Source organism: Chenopodium album, chromosome 22 (assembly GCF_948465745.1).
Source record: "Chenopodium album chromosome 22, dcCheAlbu1.1, whole genome shotgun sequence".
Classification (NCBI taxonomy): Eukaryota; Viridiplantae; Streptophyta; class Magnoliopsida; order Caryophyllales; family Amaranthaceae; genus Chenopodium; species Chenopodium album.
In genome coordinates, this window is record NC_137855.1 from 26,587,894 (window position 1) to 26,595,468 (window position 7,575).

Here is a 7,575-nt window from a genome sequence, read left to right on the forward strand (position 1 = left end):
ATGTTTTAAATGGATTATTATTATGATTATAATTTGATTACTTTAATTATCACTTGCTTAATTGGCTTAATAATAATTACCTATTTGATTGTAGTTAAAATGGGAGATTTGATGAAAAGACAAATTGACGTATTAGACTTGTCCAGACATAATTATCCTGAATGGACAGTTGATGCCCAAATGAATTTGAAGGCTCAGGGATTGGAACATACAATCAAAGAAATTACCATCCCAGGAAACGAAAAAGATGCCCCTGCTCAAGTTAAAGTTCCAACTGATCAAGAGAAAGCAAAAGCTATATATAGTTCTCTTAAGGCATCATTTACATAACAGTTTAAAAACTGAGTATTTAATGGTGGAAAATTCCAAAGAACTATGGGATAGCCTGAAAGGAAGATATGACCACCATAAAAAGGGTACTCCTTCCTTCAGCACAGTTTGAGTGGACAAACCTGAGATTTTAGGACTTTAAATCTGTCAGTGATTATAATTCATCACTATATAAAATCGTATCAATATTGAGATATTGTGATCAACCAGTCACTGAAGTGCAAATGATAGGGAAAACACTCTCTACATTCCATGCTAACAACATTGTATTGCAACAGCAATACCGTGAAAGAGGCTTTGCAAAATATTCTGAGCTTATTTCTACATTATTGGTTGCTGAAAAGAATAATGATCTTCTGTTGAAGAATCACAACCTAAGACCAACTATGTCTCAAGCATTCAATGAAACAAATGCTGTAGAAAGCTCAAATCCACCCGAGACAAATGTTGCTCATAGAGGTGGACGTGGAAAATATAATAACCGTGGCAGAGGTCGTGGAAATTTCCGCGGGCGTGGCCGTGGACGTGGTTATGGCCGTGGTAGAGGCCAATTTCCCCCTAGAAACAACACTCAAAGGGGGCATCAACAAGGAAACAAAAATCAAGCCACCACAAAAGGAAAAGACACATGTTATAGATGTGGCATGACTGGACATTGGGGACATACTTGTCGTACGGCCAAACATCTGGTAGAACTATACCAGGCTTCCATTAAAGGGAAAGAAACACATGCCGAAACAAATTATGTTAATGAAGAAAATGTCCCTGGAATATAATTAGCCTTGATGTGTCTGATTTCCACATAGACAATGGTGAAGCTGGTGGTGAATTTATCTTTGGAGAGAATAATCATGTTTAGATAATTCATCAATTACTATGATATGTATTATGTTTTCATTATGTACTTTTCTTATATGTTTTTTTTTCATGTTCAAGTTATGTACTCTTAATTTTTCATCATTAATAAAGTAAGTCTAGTTTAATTATCTTAAACTAATCTTATACTTATTATTTTATGAAGATATGGATCTGCCCGAAGTTGGTTCCAAATTTCAATGCCTTTTGGACAGTGGAACAACACACACTATTCTGAAAGATAGAAAATATTTTTTAAAGTTAAAATTATTTCAAGCAAATGTTAATACCATTTCTGGGTCAGCCAAGCTAGTAGAAGGTTCTGGAAAAGCTTGCATAATACTCCCAAATGGAACAAAATTAATCATTAATGACGCTTTATATTCGAGTAAATCTCGAAGAAATCTTATAAGTTTTAAAGATGTGCGTCAAAATGGTTTTCATTTAGAAACAATGATAGTGGATCAAAATGAATATTTATGCCTCACGGCAAAAAAACATGGCAAGAAACATGTGTATGAGAAATTGCCAGCATATTCTTTAGGGTTATATCATATAGATATACGACCAGTTGAAATAAATTCGATATCTAACCAGAATTTAGATAATAAGAATCTGCTAAATTTATGGCATTATCGTTTGGGTCATCCTGGTACAGGAATGATGCACAAGATTATAGCAAATTCAGTAGGACATTCAATTAGGAATGTTAAAATCCCTCGATCAGATTAATTAACATGCTCTGCATGTTCACTTGGCAAATTAATAATAAGGCCATCTATGAACAAAATTGCTACTGAATCTCCAACATTTTTAGAGAGGATTCAAGGAGACATTTGTGGACCAATTCATCCTGCATGTGGACCATTCCGATATTTTATGGTATTAATTGATGCCTCAACTCGATGGTCACATGTAAGTCTCTTATCCAGTAGAAATGTTGCTTTTGCAAAACTCCTTGCTCAAATTATTAAACTAAAAGCACAATTTCCAGACCATACAATAAAAAGAATAAGGCTTGACAATGCTGGGGAATTTACATCCCAAACATTTAATGATTATTGTATGTCGATTGGAATTGTTGTAGAACATCCAGTAGCTCATGTTCATACACAAAATGGACTTGCTGAGTCATTAATTAAGAGACTACAATTGATTGCAAGGCCATTATTGATGAGATCAAAATTGCCTTCATCTGCTTGGGGTCATGCCATAATACATGCGGCAACTCTAATTAGATTGAGACCAACTGCTTATCATAAGTTCTCACCACTACAATTAGTTTTTGGTCGAGAACCTAATGTCTCACATCTAAAAATTTTTGGTTGTGCGGTGTATGTTCCTATTGCTCCACCTCAACGAACAAAGATGGGTCCACAAAGAAGGCTGGGAATTTATGTTGGGTTTGAATCACCCTCCATAATTAAATATCTTGAACCAATGACCGGTGATTTATTTACGGCCAGATTTGCCGACTGTCATTTCAATGAGACAGTATTCCCAGCCTTAGGGGGAGAGAAAGTGGACCCACGAAAGAAAGAAATAGAAATCATTTGGAATGCAACACAATTGTCAATGTTTGATCCACGAACAAATATGTGTGAACAAGAAGTTCAGAAAATTGTTCATTTACAAAGCATTGCAAATCAGCTGCCTGATGCATTTATAGATGCAAAGAAAGTGAAAAAGTCACATATACCAGCTGAAAATGCCCCTGCACGAATTGAAATTCCATCTGGTGATAAGATCATTGAAAATGAATCTCTAGCACGCCGAAAACGTGGAAGACCAATTGGTTCAAAAGACTCTAAACCAAGAAAATTAAAAAGACCTGATGAGATCAACAACATTCCCCTTATGGATGGTCAAGAAAGACAAAGTACAGATGAGAATAGAGAAAAAGATGATAATCCGAAAGGGGATGAGCAAGGTGATCCTTTTGTATTCTCATCACAAGCAAAACAGGTTTTCTACATTGAAGATGAGATACGAAAAGGATGGTTTCATGTAGTCAAGACTAAGCCTAGAGACTTGTTTGATTTAGGCGATGAGCTTCCTGAAGTAGAGAATAACAATGAATGATTAGATTTGTTGGCTGCTGCTTTTCTGCTTCTTGCTGCTGGTCTTAGTAGGTGGTTTATAGTAGTCTGTAGGTTCTTGTCTAGCTGGTTCTGCTCCTGCAGATTGTTGTTTTGGTTGTTGCTTGTTGGTTTCTAGATGTTAGTAGGCTTGCTGGCTGTCTAGGATTTGGTATTTTTTGCTTTTGGATTTTGTCCTTCTCCTCTGGCTCAAGGAACCCTTCCTAGAAGGTGATCCTGAATAGTGAGTTTAGGGAGCCTTTGTTGTTGCCTTTTCCTGCTCTTTGCTCCTTTATTCAAATGGCTTTGAGTATATTTTTATTTTTTTATTAAAGTTAATTTTCGTTTTTTATTAGTTTAATTTGGATATGTAATTTATGAATTCAATTGTTACTTTTATATTTAATATTTCCTTTTGCTGAATCTGCCAGTTTAATATTTTATTTTATTTTCTCGTTTTCAATTTTATTTGTGAATTTTGATTGATTTTGTCATTCCATCTAACAATCATTACTGTTTTACATATTCATATGGGTTTGATATAGATTAACACATTGATTTATCCATTATAGCAACTTTAACACAACACTTTAACTTGATGTTCCACATTGCAGTAGTTTTCTCATCAATGAATTTTTCCTTAAGAAGTATGTCTTTAGATTATATAATGTCAGAATAGATTATATTATATTTTGTGATTAATTTAATGAATTATCAATCAATTCTTCCTTAGAAGTATGGCTTTAGATTATATAATGTTAGGATAAATATGTTAAATATGTTATGATGATTATAACGCCTGAGGATACACTGTGCTTATTAATTTTATTTTGGATTTTTTTTATTGATTTTCAGGGTATTATTGCATTGATTACATGGGTGATTCAAAGTAATTAAGAAGATCGACCTTGGCAAATACAAGGTAAATCATGGATCAATTGCTTGATTTCAATTGATTTGTTGATGTGTGACATGAAAATATACCATCATACTTCCTTAAAAAAACTATCTTATTAGTTTTGAAGATAAAAAATGGGGTACAATTGCATGGACCAGATTTGATTTGACAATATTCAATTATAATGGTAATTGTTTGGTTTTTTTTAATTCTTATTTTGAGCGCATACAAATCAGCCTGTAAATTTTTTTTGTTATGTTCAATTTTTATTTTTGTTTTCATTGCACACTATTATTCAATTAACATAGTATTGATCACTCACAATTCTTACTCATAGTCTTTAAAGCAAATGGGCCTTTGAATGTGTATAAATTTAATGACGTGGAATGTAATAATTTTGTTGTTTGCCTTGACACGCACCATATTGTGATATTTTCTTAGTTGAGATCTAATAAATTAGCTAAATTATATAAATTATATCACCAAAACAACGACAATAGAAATTAATAACAAAGGTTTTATGTGTATTAAACAATTAACATGGTCTTGAACATCAACAACCATCTAAAAGCAAAACAAAACAAAATCAAATAAAAAAAATCAATATTAGTAAATTATCTTATCGATTGATGAAAGTTGAATACTTACAAGTTGAACTACAATGTCCGTGACGATGAGGAAGGAGAGGTTAGCTTGGAGGGGCAAAATTAAAAGGTTTTAGGGTTTGAATGTTTGAGAGTTGAAGAGAGAAAAAAATGAAACATGAGAGAGAAAATTAAGCTTCTAAAAATGGCTGGGAGGGGTGATATTGTGAGAGAATTTTAGGGTTTTAATAATTATAAGGGTCTATATTTGGGTTTGGGCTATTGCATAAAGGTTTCTTTAGGGTTTTTTTTCCTTTTCTTTTCAATTTTAATCTTTAATTTGCTGTATAACTTATACGAAATTGTGTTATAAGGTATTAAGGTTTGGGTTGACTAAACTTGATTTGGGCTCAAAAATAATTTTGAGTTAAGTTGGGTCATTTCGTGTTGGAATTTTAACCTTAACCTAAACTATTTTCAAAATTTTGTATAACAACAAATATTAGGCAATTTTTTAAAAATGGAAAAATTGGTTTTCTTATAAGTTGTATCCTGCCTACATTTATGAGGGATATTACCAACAAAAATTAGTAAATATTGTTTTTAAACCCTTACAATGATAAACCCAAAAAATTTCAGTATTTATAAGGGTTTAATAGGTTTCTTTAGGGGGTTTTTTTTTTTTATCTTTGATTTGCTATACAACATATACGAGGTAGGGTTATAAGGTATTTAGGTGTGGTTTAAGTTGAATCAAACTTGATTTTTACTCAAAATAGTATCATGTTAAATCGGTCATTTTTGGGTTGGAATTTTTAACCTTAACCTAACCTAATTTAAAAGCTTTGTAAAATCGCAAATATATTAGGGGGTTTTTTTAATTGGAAAATTGGTTTACGTATAAGTTGGTATCTACCTTTATCTATGATGGATATTGCCAACTAAAATTGATTAGCAATTATTGTTTTTAAACTTATAAACTTAAACTAATTTTTAAATAATAATTAATTTGATCTTATTATTTCCCATAAATTTCTTGAGAAAATTTAATTTTTTCTAAAATGATGCGTTTCAATTTTTTTTTTGATTAATTTTATTACCTATTTAAAATTTTGCAAATATATTAGGGGGATATTTTTAATTAGAATATTGGTTTATGTACATGTTGGTATCAACCTTTATCTATGATGGATAATACCAACTAAAACCGATTAGCAAATATTGTTTTTAAACTTATAAACTTAAACTACTTCTTTTTATAATTAATTTGATCTTATTATAAATGTCTTGAGAAAATATAATTTTCTTTAAAATGATCCATTTCAAAAAATTTGATTACTTATTTAAATCTTTTTTTTCTTAGACTAAACTTTTCAAATTTTTTATCACCTATTTAATATTTTTTTTCTTAGACTTAACATTTTAGATTTTTTTTACTAATTTTATCATCCAATTTAAATTAAAATAGATTCAATATTGTTTTTGGTGCTATTGAGACCAAATTTGCCTTTTATTTATAGAGGTAGAATGAATGAGAAGACTTCAAACCTCCAATCCTAAGCTAGAAGTATAATCAAGATTCCATCAAAACATAGAATAATTACATTTTAAAGTTCAGATAAAAATAGATGACAAAATTACTAATGATGTAGGAATATAAAAACTCGGAAATTATGACCATATATATTAAATCATTAGTAAACTTGAAAAAAAAAGTTATAAGAAATAAGATACAATAGAAAATTTGAAATGTTAATAACTTAATAATTAAACCATTAAAATGTGTATCAAATATCAATTAGTTAATTTAAATAAAATACTACTAAATTCAATAATGTTGTTTTTTAATAATTTTGTTTTAAAGAAAGCATGAAGCATAGCCTTTAATAATTAAATTATTGTTAAAATAATTTTATTAATAAAAAAAAAACCAACCTCCACACCACCAACCCGGTCAATCATCCTCACCCCGGCCGTTAGCTACCTACCCCTCCCATCCAAACATAGAATATTTAATTTTAAATTTAAGTTATTGACATAATGTCAATAACTTAATAATCAAACCATTAGTATTTGTATAGGGGTCGGGGTTTGGGTTGCTATTTAAGAAATCCACATCACTATACCTATGCATTATGAATCAACAAAATTTGAATACATTAGTAATAGAGTAGTTAACCTAGCAGGGAATTACTATCCAACAAGTAACATTATCTTTTCACCTAATGAAACGCATAAGAAACTCCACAACTATGACAACGAACTAAATATTTAACATTTTTAATAAATTATATCTTACATTGCCTAATATAACGAAAGGTTTATAACCTTTAATGTTTCAATGCCACACTATGTGTAATGAAAATGACTCTTCCAATGGTATATTTCCATACATCAATGGTACATTTATGAAAATATAGGGTGCCACTAATATAGCAAAGGGTACCACTGTGTTACTCTAAGGTACCACCATAAACCCTAAACCCTTATTCCATAGCCTATTTGATTGGACTCTTCAGTGCAAGTTAATAGTAAAACCCATATGTATTAAATTTATTAAATTTAAACAACGATAAAGTAAAGATGATTCGACGGTGACGGCGATGGCAGCGGACTTTGAGGCGGAATTTATTAGACAATATATGAAATTAGGAATCCTCAATCAAGTATAATCAAGATTCCATCAAAACATATAATAATTATTTTTTAAAGTTAAGATATAGAAAGAAGACAAATTACTAATAATGTAGAAATATGAGAACTCGAAAACTATGACCATATATATTAAATCAGTAGTCAAATTAATATAAAAAGTTATAAGAAAATTTTG